The sequence below is a fragment of the Tenrec ecaudatus genome, chromosome 15 (genome assembly GCF_050624435.1).
Source record: "Tenrec ecaudatus isolate mTenEca1 chromosome 15, mTenEca1.hap1, whole genome shotgun sequence".
Classification (NCBI taxonomy): domain Eukaryota; kingdom Metazoa; phylum Chordata; class Mammalia; order Afrosoricida; family Tenrecidae; genus Tenrec; species Tenrec ecaudatus.
This window is the reverse complement of record NC_134544.1, coordinates 74,219,114-74,238,152: the sequence shown is the minus strand read 5'-3', so window position 1 is coordinate 74,238,152 and position 19,039 is coordinate 74,219,114. Positions and strand designations below refer to the sequence as shown.

Genomic DNA, 19,039 nt, shown 5'->3' with positions numbered 1-19,039 from the left:
ATGAAAAGAATACACATTCAGATGCATGAAGATTCCCCAGAGTGTATACATGATAATCCCTAGAGGTGTACTGAAAACGCGGGGGAACCCACAGCTTCTGAGCGGAAAGCATCCCTGACTCCTCTCTCGTGCATGTCCTGGAACCATGGCCTGTTGCAGGGAGGTTTATGTCTGGGCTCACACGGACTTCCCATCAGTGTTACATGGCTGTGTACTCAGGATTCACAGAGCTCAGTTATAAATAAGTTGGCTCTTGGAAATGCCCTTGGTGATGCTGACTCATGATTGGAGAGATGGATTGTAGTATATTTTCCCATCATGTTATTACCTCAACTCACTCCAGGCCCTTTCCTGGAGCCTGGCAATCCAGTGCACATAATAGCTAGTTAAAGAGAATCCAGAGACAGCACAGGTGACACACAACGTCTGTGAGGGCTTCACCACTCCTGGGCCTGACTCTTGTAGCTGCACCTGAGCCAGGACACCTGGCGATGAAAAGAAACAGAGTCATGTGCTCAGATGTTGCATCCCCAGACTTCATGTAGGAATCCCTGAAGCACTCACCTCCCAGAGTTGCCACCAGAAAGGAAAACCCACACATGCTTCATGTTCATGTGGATAAGATTTATGACACCCCAAAAGGCTCTCCAGAGTGATGAGGATTTTAAATTTACATATACGGGTGCTGTAGCTTCATGTGGCTGCCAGAGGTATTTGCATATTGGAGGTGCATTTGTAAATCAACTTGAACAGGATAAAGGGAGGCCCCTGGGTCTGCTCCTCCCACTCAAAGAATGCTGCTAGCAGTGCCTTTAGGGTAACCCAGATTTTTTTCTGAAGTCTTCATTTTATCTGCTGCAGAGTTCTCTTAATCCACACAAGAGTGTATCCTGTTCTGGGAGCTATATGCATCCACAGATCAAGGACATTTTTTCCCAATGATAGGTAGAGATAGATATCAAGAGAGAGAGAGAGAGAGAGAGAGAGAGAGAGAGAGAGAGAGAGAGAGAGAGAGAGAGAGAGAGAAACAAACAGCCAGACAGAAAGGAGGATAAATGACTATGTAAAAAGATAGCTAATGAAAATATTCACCACAAACCAGAGCCATATCTCTTCTGATTCATGACACCTACATTAGTCTATATTTAAACAATGGAATGTTCTAGTGTGGTCAGGCAACATCCAAATCACCAAAAAGATTGCTAAATTGGGTAACCATGTCTTTACTTAAATTTACTGCCATGTGTCTTCATATCAAGTTTAATTCATGTGATGGTATTTTCAATTGCTTCATATTCTTGTGAAAGTTGAGCATTGAATAAAGAAGAGTAAAGAATCATTGCATGTGAATTGTGGTGCTATTGAGGAATATTGGAATTACCATGGACTGTCAAAGGAACCAACCATGTGATCGCAGAGTAAAGGTTAACTGATGAACCACCAGCAGCAGAAGCTGCTCAGGAGAAAGACTAGACTTTCTATTCCTGTAAACCGTTACAGTCTTGGAAACTCACAGGGCGGTCGCTATGAGTCAGCACTGACTTAATGCTAGTGGTTTTGGTTTGGCCAAAGGAACAAACAAATCTTTCTTTGAGTAGTACATCCAGAATATTCCTTAGAAACAAGATGATGGTACTTCATCTCACATTTTTGAACATGATATCAAGAGACCCCAGTACTTGGAAAAGGGTATCATACTTGGCAAAGTAGAGGACAGTCAAACAGAGTAAGGCCCATGAGGAGATGGAATGACACAATAGCTTCAATAATGGGCTCAGAGTTATGAACCATAATGAAGATGACTCAATACTTCACGCTGGTTTGTTCTTTTGCCTATAGAGTTGTTATTAGTTGGAAATGAATGAACTTACCTAACCCCCCCCCCAAAAAAAAAAAAACAGAAAGCACATACTTAAGAGTGAAAGGGGTGGAGGTTAGTCTGTCAATCAGGCAGCAGCTTGATAACCTCTTTGGAGACACTAAGGAGACAAATAGCTCATTGGGGGTGGGACCCCCGCCGGGTGGGACCCCCGCCCTCTCCCCATCGCTAGACATCGCTTTTGACAAGCCACATGGAGAAAGGTTGATGGAGCCAGAGCCCTGGGAGTTATAGGAGCCATGTGGAGACCGCTGCCAGCACCGAGGTGCTTCTACTGCCACTGGATTTACAAGACTTTTCACCCATTGGCCTGTGATCTTCCTGCATCCATCATTACTTGACTGTGTGAGTGTGACAAGGAATTTATGGACTAGTATTGCACATCTGGGCTAATATTGGGCTTATGGACTTGATCTGGACTGGGATCGGATGTTTTCTTAATACCCAATTGTTCTTGTATATAAAGCTTTTTTCTTATACACATGAGTGTCTATGAATTTGTTTATCTAGTCTACCCAGACTAACAAATATGCTGAAACCAATATCTATTGCTACTTATATCCTGGACAACTTATGGTTACACAAATTCATACAAAGTTCTCACACAGGATATTCATACAAGGATTGCATATGAATGAGACAAATAAGAATTGAAGAGGGATTGAGAATATTGAAGCACATGATGACCTCCCTTTCATGGTTCTGAATTTTACTAGTTAAACTAACGGAATACAAGCTCAATGATTATACTGCCAGTATCATCACCTACTTGTGTTCTCCTAAAGGCAGGCCGGCAGTTATTCACAAGGCACTTGAAGGGGCTGAGCTTGGAAATCATCCCAGATTTGTGGTCTCTGGATTAACAGACTAAATAAAATGTGGGCTTCTGTGATATCTTCAAAAGTGCCATCAAGCTATATCTAAAGATGGATAAAAAACAATGAGTATGTTAAGTGATATATTCCTGAATGAAGAGATAGAAAAGGAAGTTAGTGGTGTCCCTTTTAAAATAAGTAATAATATCTTCAAAAAGACCTGTTGCAGAAGCAGGACATCCAGAATTCTCATTGGAAATTAAGAGATGTTTTTTTTTTTAAATCATTTTCTAGGGGGCTCACACAATTCTTATCACAAACCTATCATGGATAATGGAGCAATGGTAGTACAGTGAGCTAACTGCTGGGTCAGTACTTTGAAAGTATCAGTTATTTCACTGGAGAAAGACAAAGTTTCTATGCCCATACATAGTTACAGTGCAAGAAACCTCTGGGGCAGCTCTACCCACAACTTTAAAGTTACTCTGTGATGGAATCATTTCTATGGCAGTGAGTTTGTATCTTTTGTTTTTGGTCTCTTGGAAGAAGTACAGGACAAATGCTATTAAAAAGCAAAGATGGTGTTTGCTTCGGCAACACATGTGCTATAATTGGAACGATACAGAGAAGATTAGCATGACCCCTGCACAAGGATGAGACACAAATTCGTGAAGCATTCCATATTAAAAAAAAAAGCAAAGATGATGAGGTATCAACCTCAATACATGGGATATGTTATGAATGGGATCCTCTGAAGAAAGAGACACAATTGTTTTTGGTTTTTTTTTTTAAAGTTCAAGCAAAATAAACCACCTTCAGTGGCTGTGTTTTTAATAATAGCGCATTAATTGTGTTAATTATGTAAGGCAAGGTAAAGATACTGCAAGCCTAGGAAGGATTTCATCTGTTGTAGAAAGGGACATTACCAGTGAAGAATGTTTCTGCAGGGCTTTTTACCAACATAAACAAATATAAGGAATAGGAATTCTCACTAATTGACCAACTGGACACATTTCAAACAGACTCATTCTTTTGATGAAGCCATGAGAAGATACGTCCAACAGTGTAAGAGCCAAATCTGCCATCTTTAAAAATCTAAAGAAAATATGTCACTGCCTGATGGAATAAAGAAAACTGTAGTGAAGAAGCAATGGTGACTCTGGACGAGCTAAGAATTCATGTCCTCTGGGAGACCTTTATATCTGGACTCTACTCAGGAAGTTTATTGCACATTTCAAAAAACCAAGGCCCAAACAATGATGCTGATACCTTATGTAACAAGCCTCAAGGCACATAAGGAAGACCATCACAGTTATCCAGTGCTTGGAACCACATATGCATTTGTTAGCAATAGACAGCTTCAGAAAGCTCCATCCATTGTGCCCCGCCCATCACACTTTTACCTTATAATCTAACCTCAGGTTTCCAGCGATCACTACCTGACCTTACTTTGTATAATGCAAATACCCTAGGTTTCTGTAGTACTCACCATTTTGTAGTCAAGCTCCTAGAATAAAAATCAATGCACTCTCTAAATAAAAAGCAGAGACACTAGGACATTTGCAGTCAGGTGAACAGATTTGGTTCACAACCATTCAGAAGTTCAAATCCTTGTGATGCTTAAGTGTGCAAGACAGCAGTCCCAGGCTTCTGGCTCCCTAGACTGGCCTGTATTTTGGTATGTGTGGCAAATCTGCAACCTGAAAGAGAAGAGGAGTGATCACTTAGGTATATCAGGTTATTGGCCTGCACTTCTTGCCCTAAGGAGTGCCCACCCTGTGCCCCTGAGCTGAAGATTAGGATTCAACCTGAGGTATTTGTTTTAATGACAGAGCACACGCTATGCTAATAGAGTCCATTCTTCTCTTCGTCAGGTCCCCTTCATTGACATTCATGTAATAGAAGCAGGTATCTCCTAGTCTCAGAGGATGAATGGATTCCAGGTCTTCCCGAAAGGCAATTATGACCCTGGATTACTGTATAGCCTTGGGAGTTCAATGCTTAAGTTGAGCGTTGGCCTAGGTTTTGAAAGGTTGATTTTATAGAGGAACCCACACACTTTAATTTGTTATCAAAATAGGTGAATTTTCAGGAAGAATCTGTTTTCAAGCCAAAGTCAATAAACTCAATGCTACAATATTCTTATGCTAGTTTTATTGCTATAAAACATTTACAATGTACTTTAAAAATTTACAGAATTATGAGGTGTGATCAATTATTTCAGTGCTGATACTATCTGTGTACCTTTCTACCAACAGTTTCTTCCCCTTTACATGTTTTTATCCTTTTCCCTGATTATCTCACTATAACACCCACATCTCACCCATAGTTTTGGATTTCTAGGGAGAGATAAAAAGCTAGTATCTTGGCACCACTTGTGAAACTTGCTCGACCAGGAGCCTGGAGGGGTAGGAACACAAAATGAATGTGACGGGAAGAGGCTAAGCTGTGATAAAGTAGGGAGACATTAGCCTGATGTGGCTAGTCGGATATCCTAGATTGATGTCATTGGCATTGCCCTTTTCAACCCCCTGAGATTTTCTTAGTCAGGGAGTTGTGAAGTGGCAGTTATTTGACAGGGGTGTATGTTTGTGCCCCTATAAAACTAACATGCAAGTCAGGCTACTAGAAAAATACACAATTTATCTTTGACTCTGTCATGCCCAGTCGTCATAAATATCTGGAATATAAGGCTCACCATTCCCCTAGTTCTTAAGTCCAGGTTTCAGTCTCAGAGCTCTGAGGCAGGCTGGTTAAAGAACAAGGTTGGACCTACTTGATCAGCATTCTTTCTTTTTAAAAAATCATTTTATTAGGGGCTCATACAACTCTTATCACAATCCATTCATACATCAATTGTGTAAAGCACATTTGTACATTCGTTGCCCTCATTATTCTCAAAATATTTGCTTTCCACCCAAGCCCCTGCCATCAGGTCTTCATTTTTCCCCTCCCTCTCCACTGGCCCCTCCCTCACGAACGAGACCTTGATAATTTATAAATTATTATTTTGTCATATCTTGCTTTGTCCCACGTCTCCCTTCATCCACTTTTCGGTGGTCTGTTCCCCAGGGAGGAGGCCACATGTAGATCCTTGAAATCAGTTCCTCCTTCCAACCCACCCTCCCAAAGTCCTCCCGGTATCACCACTCACCCCACAGGTCCCTAGGGGATCATCGAGCTGGATTCCCTATGTTTCCAGTTCCCATGTGTACCAGTGTACATCATCTGGTCTAGCCAGACTTGCAAGCCCATTTGTAGGCCACTGGATATCCCCTTGCAGAAGGGTCTTGGAGAGGAGACAAACCAGTCAGGTATGATATAGAAACGATGAAAACTACAACTTTCCTCTAGTTCCAAAAAGCTCCCCCCCCCCCACACACACACTGTCATGGTCTGAATCCTACCTTGATCAACATTCTTAATCTAAGCTTGAGTAATTTTAAGTCCTTCCAGAAAAAGTTAGTTTGTGAAAGAAAATCCCCCCAAAACACCCCAAATGGTGATAGTAACAGTCAAGAGATCTACAGCTACATTACATTGGATGAAACAGGGGAATAACACCTCTTTACAGTGCTGGAAATATATTACATTGAGGAAGAAAGCTAATAGTGCCTGGCTATCAAAATACATAGTATCTGGGGTCTTAAAGGCTCAAAGATAAACAAGTGGCCGTCTAGTTCAGAAGCAACACAAGCCCACATGGAAGAAACACATCAGCCTGTGTGACCACAAGCTGTCAAAGGGATCAGGTATCAAGCATCAAGGAACAAAAAATCATATCATTGTAAATGTAAGTGAGTGCAGAGGGGACTCTCAATGCCCATCAGTAGCCAATTGGACACACCTTACTGAAGGGTTATGGGGAAGAGATGAGCCAGTCAGGGTACAGGGTAGCAACGATGAAACATATAACTTTCCTCTAGTTCTTAAATGCTTCCTCCCTTCCACTATCATGATCCCAATTCTACCTTACAAATCTGGCTAGACCAAAGGATGTACATTGGTATAGATACCAACTGGAAACACAGGGAATCCAGAACAGATGACTCCTTCAGGACCAGTAGTGAGAGTGGCGATGCCTGGAGTGTGGAGGGAATGTGAGGTAGAAAGGGGGAAGTGATTACAAGAATCTACGTATAGTCTCCTCTCTGGGGGATGGACAGCAGAGAAGAGGGCGGGCGTGGGGGGAGACAACAGACAGTATAACATATGACAAAATAATAATTTATGAATTATGAAAGATTCATGAGGTAAGGGGGAATGGGGAGGGAGGGGGAAAATGAGCAGCCAATATTAACGGCTCAAGTAGAAGGCAAGTGTTTTGAGGATGATGGTGGCAACAAATGCACATATGTGCTTGACACAATGGATGTATGTATGGGTTGTGATAATAATTGTACGAGCCCCCAATAAAATGATTTTTAAAAAGATATTACCTTGAGAATTGGGTTCACCTGACTAAAACATGCTATTGTCAATGGCTTCCTCTGCATGCAAAAGATGGGCACTGAATTAGGCAGGCAGAAGAATAATCAATGTAGTTGAGTTGTAGTCCTGGCCAAGGATACCCCAAGTACCATGAATAGCCGTAGTAACAAACAAGTCTGTCTTGGCAGAATATCAGATAAGTAATTTCAGAGGGCTACTTAGCGGTAAAGATGGTGAAAGTTCATATTAGATACTTTGGACAAGTTATCAAGAGAACAGTCCCTGGAGTAGGATGTTAAGTTGGGTAAAGTAGAGGGGCAGTGAAAAATAGGAATCCCTCTATTGAATGGATTAACAAAGTGACTGCAACAATGGGTTCATCCTAAATTGTGAGGTTGGCACAGGAGAGTGCAGTGCTTTGTTCTGTTGTTCACTCAGTGCCTGTGAGATGGAACTGACTCAATGACAGCTAATATGACAACAGCTCCAGAAACCACAAATAAACACCCAAGGCCTGCATAAAGACATGCTAGTGTGCTAGTTATTTTTACAAAGTTATTATTTCTCTTATTAAAAAGGGAAGAAGTTTCTTTAGTTAAAAAAAAGGAACAAACAAGCTGACAACAAAATCAGTGAGGACTTCCTACCCCTCATTATACCATTCTTTTGGAGGCGAGCTGAAGCAATTCTCTAAGCTCCACACGGGCCGCCATATGGCAGAGTATTTTCATGAATGTGGGCTCTAGGGTAAGGACAGCACACAGTCATCGGTCGTAAGTGACATTTTGTCTTTCAAGGGAAGTGTAAATCATATAGGCCTCTACATTGAGGGGTCAGCTGGAGGATCAAAGGATCCAGCAGAACAAGGAACTAATGAGAGTTGAGTGGGTTTCAGGCTGCTTTAAAGGTCGACGGGCAATTAAATCAAAATAAAATTTCATGAGACCCTTCCAGACTAACTGTAAGATAGATGAAAATTAAAGATTCTGGCATCTAGAGACTACATTATTCGCATAGGATGAATAAACATTTTTTCCTTGTTTTTTTTTAAGTTCAAGTTATTGGGTTCACACATAACAATAGTTTTGAAAGAACACTTACTAATACTTTCTAGGAGACCAGAAATAACCTGTTATCAATGTTCCTGTTGCCCTCACCTGAGACCGCAGGCTGCTCCTGCTGCAAAAGGTGGATGGACTGGCATCAGGTGGGGATTAGTCATTTTTCTCGCCACTATATGGGAGCTCAACCAGGAGTCCCATTCCGGCAACCAGCTGGAGATGCTCCGATGTGTACGTGCACCTTGGGCACCTCCATTAGGAGCCTTGTCCCCTTCCACTGGGACCGAGTGGGGACTTATTTTTCTTGTCGCCACTTGGGAGGTCAACTGGAAGGCCCTGTTAAGGCAGCAATAGATCACAGGGAGGGAGCTGCCCTGCTCCATAGGAAACCCTGACCAAAAGCAGATTGTCTACCAATGTTCTAGCACCAGGATCACCACTAACACGAGGTGTGTGACAGGCAGGTGAGGGGGCTGCTACCGTTTTGGTCCCAGCGCATAGTGGGGACTGGCATCCACAGACAGCCACAGCCCAGGCCAGCAGAGTTGGAGGTTATCCAAGCCCAATGGAGGCTCCCTGGCCGTGTCCTATCCTCCCTGCAGTTTAAGAGTCTGTCTTAATCCCAGAGAAGGCAGCTTCGTCCCATTGGCTCCTCAACTAAGCACACACACCCAATGGAAACCTGCAGTTCCTCTTTTTCTGAGCAGGGTTACCATGGTAACAACACATCCCTATTAGGGTAAAACTAATCTGTCTCAAGAAGGTCTAAACTCAGCTCACGTTCCCCATTAGAGGGTGAATCATCCAATGCTTGGTGAATTCTGCTTCACAGCAATAGAAAGAGCTGACATCAAAGGAACAAAACGTGACGTCACTGTGAATGCTTGGCCACCACACGCCAGTTGTCCCTGTGATAACTTTTCTTACACCTCCTGCTTAAAAACCAAAGGTCAGAAGGATCGTTAGGCCCCGCTTTCACGGTCTGTATTCGTACTGAAAATTAAGATTAAGCAAACCTTTGCCCTTCTGCTCCACAAGAGTTTCTGTCCTCCCTGAGCTCGCCTTAGGACGCCTGCGTTACCTTTTCCAGGTGTACTGTCCCAGTCAAACAACCCACCTGACCCCACTAAGTCCCTGCATGCCCGAGGAGGGGCCCCAAGGAGGCTGCAGCTATGGCTCAAAGGAAGCACAGTAAGAAATGCCAGCGAAGGAGTGAAGTGACCTACTTTGTGTATGTGCACAAGGTGCTCAAGTAGCTCCATGCGGATTCCAGCGTCTCGTCCAGGGCCATGGGCATCGTGAACTCACTGACCAATGACACCTTCGTGCACATCACCCACCAGGCACCTCAACTACATATTCCGAACTGCTCGACCATCACCGCCTGGGACATCCAGACAGCTGTGTACCTGCTACTACCTGGACAGCTGGCCAAGCGCGCCATGGCTGAGAGCACCAGGGCCAATGCCCACTACACCAGCTCCAAGTAAATTGACCTTCAGCCTCACAACGTTCAAAACCCAAGGGCCTGTTTCAGGGCCACTTCCATTTTCATCCCAGAGAAAGAAGTCAAACACATTGGTACTACCTAATTTTTTGTTTGATTGTTTCGCTTTGGTTTTTGACTCATGCATAGTTTATTTAGTTCGATAGTTTTCATGATGGAGACCTTCTTTTCTTTTTGAATACCCTTTGCGACACTTAATGCACATATCCCACAATTCAACCATTCAAACATCACAAGAAGAACTGTACAATTAGTACAACAATAATTTCACAACATTGTCTTTTTTCCCATGACTAAATCGCCTTTAAAATGACTTCTGTCATCACCATTAGTTCTAGTGCTCAGTTCCCTCCTTCCTTCATTCGTTGCTCCCCAAAGTCCCTTCCTTTCCCCAACTCAGACACCACCCACCCCCCACCCCAACGAGACATCCCCTACAAACCCTCCCATCATTTCTTATCTGTAGGCATCCACTCCTGTGCTTCACAAACTGAGAAACCCAACAGAAACGATAACGAACAGAAACAAATTTTAGTGGGAAGGAAAAATAAAACATAGTAATATATAGATAAAAATATAAACATAAAGAAAAAAGCCCACCATCAATATTTTAAAGCCAGGGAGGACGTTTCTCTTATGGACCAGCAAGATATCTTGCACCTAGAACAGAGTCTGGTCGGGTCCAGAGGGAGGTCAGCAGAACAGGACCCTGGGGCTCACCTTTGAGCTGAGGAGGCTCAAGGAGTCTCCGGGAGGAGGCGCCGCTGTGTGGAAGGAAACAAGGGAGGGGGTTAGGAGACCCGCAAAGAGAGAATCAGGGAACCCTGAAGCCCAAAACCCAAGGCCAGATCCCCTTTCTCCAACAGGGAATCCCACCATGAACCCCAACCAATCCGAAAGTGGGGAAATAGGACCGGCCTCGGGGACAGCCGCCCATCTCTCACCAAGAGAAGCGCTGGCAGGACTCCTGGGGAGAGAAAGGGCGCTTGCACCCTAGTCAGCAGGACTGCTGTGTGCAGCAGGGGCACCCTAAAATAGCCTCTGCCCACTCGCACGTCCCCGATCCCAGAGCCTCCCACCTGGGAGCGCCGGCAACAAGGTGCTCAGGCTGTGAGCGCTTCTCTGGCACCGCGAGCAGAGCATGGACAGTAGGAGCCTTGCCATGAACTGGAGTTCGGAATAAGACACCGCCACTTCCGGCCCTTTCTGGGCGTGACCCGGGGTGGGAGGAGCTGGCAGGGTCAGGGAGGAGTAGGGTCTCTGCCTTCACTTCCTCTCAAGGCAGTTTTTGTCCCGCCCATTTCTGCTGCTGCACCAACACAGGTGCCTGGTGGGGTGGGCGGGGCCTGGCGCGCCTGGGGCGGGGCTTAGGGAGGAGCCAGGAAGAGGCGGTCCCTGCTAAAGGGCCCACACCTGCGGCTGAGACTGCAGCTGCAAAGACTCAGTCCGCAGACCACAGCCCACTCCAGGCCCGGCCCGGGGAGCCCTGGACGCGAGCCGAGCTCAGGCAGGATGTCAGCCTCTAGGGTGGCGCGGAGTAGCCGAAGAAAAACCGAGAAGAAACCTGCCGCTTGGGTAGAAGCGAAATTGTTGGCGGGCTCCATGGCGGTCATGAATGACATGTGAAGACGGAGAACTTTGTGTGATGTGACTCTCATGGATCAGGAAAGAGAGATCCCTACTCATCGTGTGGTCCTGGCTGCAGCCAGGCCAGTATTTAATGTCATGTTCACAACTGACACGCTGGAATCAAAGTCCTTTGACGTAGAACTCAAAGACACTGACCTACATTATTGAACACCTGGTGGAATATGCTTACACTGTGAATAGCAACCATGAATAGCAACAATGTGCAGTCTCTGTTGGATGCAGCAAACCAGTACCAGATTCAGCCTGTGAAGAACATGTGTGTTGATTTTTTGAAAGAGCAAGTGGATGCTTTAAACTGTCTTGGTCTAAGCGTTCTAGCAGCGTGTCTAGACTGTCCTGAGTTGAAAGCCACTGTACACGCCTTTATTCACCAGCATTTCACTGACGTTTACAAAACTGAGGAGTTTCTCTAACTTGATGCTCAGCGAGTAACATGTCTGCTCAATCAGGACCCCTGACCGTGAGCACAGAGGAGCAGGTTTATGATGCTGCCGTCAGGGGACTGAGACATGATGCGCCGAATCGCCAGCTTTTTATGATTGATGTCCTCGCTAACGTCAGATTTCCTCTCATCTCCAAGAATTTCTGGTGTAAAACCGTCCCAGTTGAACCCTTCATTCAAGACAACCCTGATTGCCTTAAGATGGTGATGAGTGGAATGAGAGAGCATCTACTGTCTCCTGAGGATCGGCAAGAACTGGCAGATGGAATAAGGCCTCGAAGACCACAGTCTTGTAGATATTTTAACCCAAAGTTAGAAAAAGGTGCATATTCTACACGATCCTGCAGTGAGAATACAACTGCAGAAATCTCATTTGATGCGTGTTTTGCTCTTTAAAATGAGCTGTGTTGATAACTATTTTGTATATTGAACCACGCGTTTTTGGTCTTCAAGTAGAACAGTTTAAATAACTGAAGAATTGATCCCTGATTTTCCAAAAAGTCTCATTCAATAAAGTGTGTTATTCCCTGAAGCCAGCATTATTAGAATTCTATCACAATGTGTTCAGTATTTATATTAAATGCGCCAATCCCTCCCTTATTTTTGTTATTAAACTTTGTCTTGGAAATATTTTGCCATTTACTAGGACCTATCTATATATTTTTCATAATAATTATTTCTAATATAATGATTGCAGAGGCAGCTTTTGTTAGAAATCATTTATCTTGCCTCATCGACAGTGAACATTAGCTTATAGTCTGATGTAAGTAGACTACTTATTATACAGGATTGTTTAGTAATTATTTTTAAATTCTTGTACTTGGCATTTTTGGGAAATGTTGGAATGATATTAGCTATTAATCAATGAGACCCACCCATAGGTCCCCTATACCTACCAGAAATGGTGGCTTATTATTATTATTAAATTGATCTTCAGAGAACGTTTTCAGTAGTAACATGTAATTATCCAGAATTAAGCTAATCTACTTTTTTTGAGCTAATAAACTTATACACTATTATCTCTATATATTCCTTGAATATAAATGATGACAGGAGGAAAATGTGTATTAATTTGCAGATGAAAAATGACAGAATAGAAAATCTTATTCTTTTTTCTGAATATTGCCAGGAAATGACCTCTTGGCTCTCTATTTTAAAGGTAAATCATACCATTCTGAGGAGGCCAGGGAAGAGAGAACTTTTAATCTATGAGAGTAGGATAATTGAGTTTCAAATAGTTCACTGAGAAATGTAATTAAAAAGTAAAAAGTTTTCTATTTTTCCCTCAACTTTTGGAAGACTATGATCCTGAGGGAAGGAGAAGGGGGGTATGTTGAGCAGAAATTATATGAACTGTTGTGCATTCCAAGGCAGGTTCAGCATTACCATTGGTGTTCTAATTGGAAAATTCTCCTCTAGAGATGACAGACTATTTCTTGTGCTCCTCATTTTAAGTGGGGCTTCCTCTTTTGGTTTGATATCTCTGCATAATGCAGGTGATGGGTTCCGTGGTCCTTTGTGTGCACTGTAGTTTGACAAAATAGCAGGCCATTCTTAGGCCTGGCACACTCTTGATAGATGTTTATGTAGACAACCTAGTTTTTTAATTTGTTTTCCCTCTTACCATATGTATAGATGTTAGGGATATATTTCTTCTATTGATTACATTGAGTTGGGTATTTCTCAACCTACTGACATTCACATATGAGACAACTTCCAATTCTGTTTAAGACCCATGCCTCTATCCTTTTCTGGGAATTTTATTACATACCCTGAAGTCATTTAAGACCCTTGTCTACACTTTCTATTTATTATACATTCTATAATGAATGTTGGATTTACAGTGTGAACATGGCAATGGTACTTTCATTTTCGTATTCTAACTAGGACCAACAACTCTGTTTTTTCAATAGAATGTGAACACATGTTCTCTTATAAACTTTTATAATTAATAGTGTGATAGACAAGACAGTTTTCATATGTTCAAATATACTATGTGGTTCATTTTGCATAAGCATGAATATAAATGAAAGAGAGGTGTAATACTAAAAAAAAGAAATGAAAATAATGAAGTCATCTTTATGGACATCACAGAAAGCATGTTCTCCCTTTATTTACTGCTTAATAGAGATTAATTTCCTGTTAATAGAGGTTACTGCTCTCAACCCAGATTAGGTGGGTGATAGGATTGAGATGGAAAAACCCTTGCTTACAGTTAAACCTTATACATGCCAATTAAACGTTTTTGTAAACTGTGTTTCTCTACACAGTTGTAAGTGATGATGTAGCAATCCCTGGCGACACAAAGTTCAAGATCGTGGATGCTGTTTGAAAGGTGAGCAGGTCCCTTGCACAGTTAAACTGACAATTGGTGTCCAAAAAGATTACAGTTTAGAGATCCCTATGGGGGCAGTTCCAGTCTCTATAAAGAGTGATCTTTAGTCAAAATGGACGGTACATATACAAAACAACATGTCATTCTCAAATGTGATGCAGTCTGGACTCTCTCTATAAGATATTAACCACATGTTTCTTCCTGGTGCTCCTAATCTGAATTCTAGTCCTAGTCAACTGTTTTGGATAATGACAAGTTTGCTCTTTATGATACATCTTAGGTATCATAAATAATTTTCATTTTGTCTTTTAAACTTGGCAGATTATCCTGAGGCCTCTGGATTCACATACTAATTTCATTATATTTTGAAATTACTTAATTGCTATTTATGTTTTCTTTATTCATTGCTACACTTGACTTATTCTCTATTAGAATGTGATCATCTCTAAGTCTCCTCACTATTTTTTTAAAAAAGAATAAATTTTATTGAGGACTCTTACAGTTCTTGTACCCATACATCAATGGTATCAAGAACATTTGTACATATGTCACAATCATTTCCTAGACATTTCTTTTCTTCTTTTTTAAAATCAATTTACTGGGGGTTCGTACTACTCTTATCAAAATCCATCCATCCATCCATTGTAGTCTTTTCACTTCGTTTGCAGATTTCAATGTGCTCTGCAAATAATTTTGTCCCACGGTCTCCACGTCTATGAATAAGGGCTCTTTTTCACACAGCACTCCATTTCTAGAACCATGTGTCCTGCACACTTCTATTGGACAAACTACAGCGATTTGGTAAAGAATACTGATTGGACAAGACATTGAAAAAATACTCAGGTCAGTTTTCAATGTAAAATAAAATTTAAAAACCTTCAATAAGACTAATGAGTTAAATTTGAGGTATGGCAACACAGAAAATCAGTCTACAAATGTGATGGGCGTATTCAGATAAATGAAAATTTATCTTAATAATGAGTGTTTCTTTGAGGTAGAAACATTTTTCAGAACTAAGTTTTGTGGGAAACTAAGTTTTGTGGGGATTCGTGCTAACCTGGCAAGGGTTAGACTATAGCTATGTTTGCTATATGTAATTTGTTTTGTTTTCTCCACAGAGGAGCAGATTCTTCCCACTCTAAATTGTAATGCAGGATTGTGATGCTGGGAATCTACATGGTGATGAAGTGGGAGAACAGGGAGTTTTCTGTGTGTTCTTCTGATTGAGGCTGAATCTTTTATAGCACCTGGGCAGTAAGACTCTGACCTTCATGCCTGTGGTGTAGTTTATAGTTTGGCCTGTCCGTGTTCCTTTACTTCATTGCAGTATCTCCTTTCTTTATCTTGGATCTTTTAATACTTGTTCACTATACCCTCACACTTAGGTCTCATGGGTAAGATATGGGGTGTGTGGTTGATAGGGAAAATATTTTACCTCCAGATATGAAAAGTCAATGGAATTGACCTTCCGCTGGTGAGAAATCTTTTGAGTTGATAAAAGTCTCCCTCTCCAGTGTCTGAAACCCAGGGCTTATTTTGAAAGTTCACGTAAAAATCTGGAGGGGTTTTATAGTCAAAGCCCACAAAATGTGGTGCTTCACTAATGACTGGCCCCAATAGTTTCACACTGTCACAGCAAACAGTACTCAATCTCTAGAAATTTATAAATTTTTAATTTACATTTTTGTTTTATTTGGTTTTTGTTTTTTCAAATACATGGGTTCAGTAGCTTCTGATTCAGGTAAGCAGAATGAAGCCATGCCCCTCTAAATAGACCTCCTCCAGATTTCGGGTGACTTTCGATATGCCAATTCACTTCAGTTCTCTGATGGGTGCATGGAAGGACTCTCAGCATCAGTGCATCCATGGCTCACATTGCAGAATACGGAATAGATGCCTGACTCAGAGGAGGAGGAGTCAGACGAAGAGAGAAAGAGCAGGTGTCCAGAGTGGAAATGGAGGGGCAGGGGTCCAGAGAGGGCCTAGAGCTTGTATGTGGGCAGAGAGTTGTGATTATCTCCACGTGATTACACATTATAGAGGTATGAGTGGATAGATAGTATGGGGTGTTCCATCGTCCAGCACCGGGAAACTGATCTACATTTGATCGACCCTTATGCTTTGTCCCTAGGTTCTTTGAGTTGAAACCTGAGAAAACAATGCCCTGGCCTTGAAATGAAGAGCCTCCAACGATTGCTGAGTTTCCATGAGCCCTACGCACTTGAATTGTTTTAGGACCATTCAGGCAAGGAAGGATTTTTTTCCCAGAAAATAGGTACTGCACTCTAGAAAATTTCTGAGTTTGTAGAGATATGTCCTAATCTTATGGCATCTTGCCAATCTTTTTCACAACATTGATGCTATTTTTTAAATTAAATTTTACAACTTATGTTAATCTTGCCAATGTATCTTTAACATATCTTGCAAATTAATTAAATTTATTTAGGGAATACTGTCAGACTTACGGTGATAAATTAATATTTCCTTATATTTCAAATATTGTATTGCTTGGTTGTGAATGTTTTCTTAATAATTTACACACTTTTGTATTATTCAATTGGTTGTTTTTCAATTTTTCTTATGTTACGTTTTGTGTGCTGGTTTTTATGTGAAAAGAGGAAGTAAGCAAATTATGCCTAATGAAATAATATTTTGGTATACGTTATTTAACTGAGTAAGAAAAAATAAGTTCATGGAAGATATAGCTGACTATTTATGAAAACACACTCATTCCATAAGTAGTAATAGTGAAGATGATATAGTAAAATGAGTAAGACTTCCCCCACACCCACCCCAGTGAGTCAGTGAAACATCACTCTACTTCATCACAGACACAGAGGAATGACCCCTTGATTGGTCAGTATTAGTCCATGAGAAGCTGATTTTGTCAGATCTCATCTATGAAGTCAGTGAAATTATAGGGGTCGAGTATAAATGGATACATCTGTACCAGTCATGACCAGCTGTCAAACCACATCATGAGATCATGAGATTCACCCCCACTAGCCATCAGGATTCCAGACCACATTTCAGATGAGCAGATGAGCTATGCTGGTGTGTGGCTCTGTCAAATTCTTCAGGTTTCCTCTTATTTATACCTGATGTAGATCAAAAATGCATTCATGGATGTGAATTATGTGTACATACAAGTGCCCTATGGAGTTGAACGCTGAAGCCATCACCTCTGATACCACAATAAACTAGGACATTGCCATATAGGTTGCTCTTGAATCACTGACACTGAAGTGCATGCATCAGGAGTGATTGTGGAGCTGTATTTTCCTATTGGCAGCCGTGCTGGGTAAGCTACGACATGGATGAGGCCAGAGGGAAGACTGTGGCAGCTCCAGAGCCCTCGCCTTATAGTTTACTTCCTCGCAGGTGTGCACGCCTAGATGGAGTTAGTAAAGTCTGGGGCCCAGGTGCAGAAGCCAGGAGCGTAGGTGAAAGTGTCCTGCAGGACTTCTGGACACACCTTCTCCAGCTACGATATGAATTGGGTGTGACAAGCACCAGGAAAAAGCCTTCAGTGGATGGGCTGGATCAACACCCACACTGGGAAGTCAACATATGTCCAGAGCTTCACACAGGGCTATGTCTTCTCCTTGGATGCCCCAGTAGCACAGCTTATCTACAGATTAGCAGCCTGAAGTCCAAGGACACTGCCCCCTGTGACTGTGTGAGACACACGCTGTGAAAACTCACATCCTGAGAGTGTCAGGAAGCCTGAAGGGATGGCAGCTGTGCTTCAACCCCCTCTTTATTTACAGAGTATGCACCTAGAGATGAGAAACAAAGAAAATGACTTCCTGTGAAATTAGCTCCTCAAGGGAGGAGGATACAAAATACCTTGGTGTGTAGACTTTCCCCATCTCTCTGTGTCAGTACTTCATCGCAGGACCACAAACCATTCAGACTCCATGAAGTGTCATTTCACCATCTGCAGAGACAATGGCAAGAACACAGTTTGTCTGCAAATGGACATTATAAAGTGGAAGACAAGGTTGTCTATTACTCCGTGAGAAAGACAGCGAGAGGAGGTCAGTGTGATCCCAGAAACAAACTCCCTGCAGGGAGAGATCTGGGCCGCACGGGGTGCGCAGGACCCACAGATCACAGGCTACAACCCAAGAACAGGTGCAGATGAGCAGTTTCAGGACTGGTTCCTGTTGTGCTCTGGGGACGCTTCTCCATCTCACTGTTTCACCCAAGGGGTTTCTCCCATTTTTATGAGTCCTGGTATACAATTGATATTCATGAAGCAAACAATTGTCACAGGAGAAGCTATTGTCCCATGCAGAGAAGGTCGCCTGTTTTACATGTTAGAGAAATGACTCCACCTGAAATTCCAAACACTAGTGTTTGATGAACCCCAGGAATCCTGGGAAACTTTCCCAAACTCATTGAGTGCAGCTGGAGGCGCTGTGTGGTGAAAGCAGTTCAACACTGGAACACGAGCTGAATGTTAGAGAACAGTTCTGTTAACCTGCTTCTGAAATACTGACTCATTATAGAGATCTCAGTGGCTTACTACATGTGAAACCCTCTTAGGGTTTCAGGGTGAAGTCAGTAGGGTCTGGTTTAGGATGAGTAACATGTCAGAGCAGAATGACGTTCACCTCTGACCCTCTGTCCTCTCACACAGAAATGTCCCGGCTGGAGCCAACTATGACTTGGCATTGCCTTTTCCCCTAGTGTTTGCTCTTTTCTAGTTCAGCACTGGTTCACAGTTCATGTGCTCAATGTAAACATGTTCATATATCAAGATCTATATTTTTAAGTGTATGCTCTTTTGAGTTCTCCCTGACGCAAACAGCAAGATGAATTAAGTTTGTTTGTTTGTTTGTTTGCATTGTTGTAGTTAGGTGCCATCGAGTGGGCTCTGTGCATTCGAACAAAGCACTGCCTGGCCCTGGGTC

The 19,039-nt window shown here is 42.4% G+C and overlaps 1 non-coding gene across 1 annotated transcript; it reads left to right on the top strand.

Annotated features, from left to right (window-relative positions):
- The first annotated feature begins 3,275 nt into the window (after window positions 1-3,275).
- Window positions 3,276-3,382, top strand: LOC142428337 (U6 spliceosomal RNA). Its single transcript, XR_012780258.1, has one exon. It is a non-coding gene; the product is annotated as a U6 spliceosomal RNA (small nuclear RNA).
- Window positions 3,383-19,039: the final 15,657 nt, after the last annotated feature.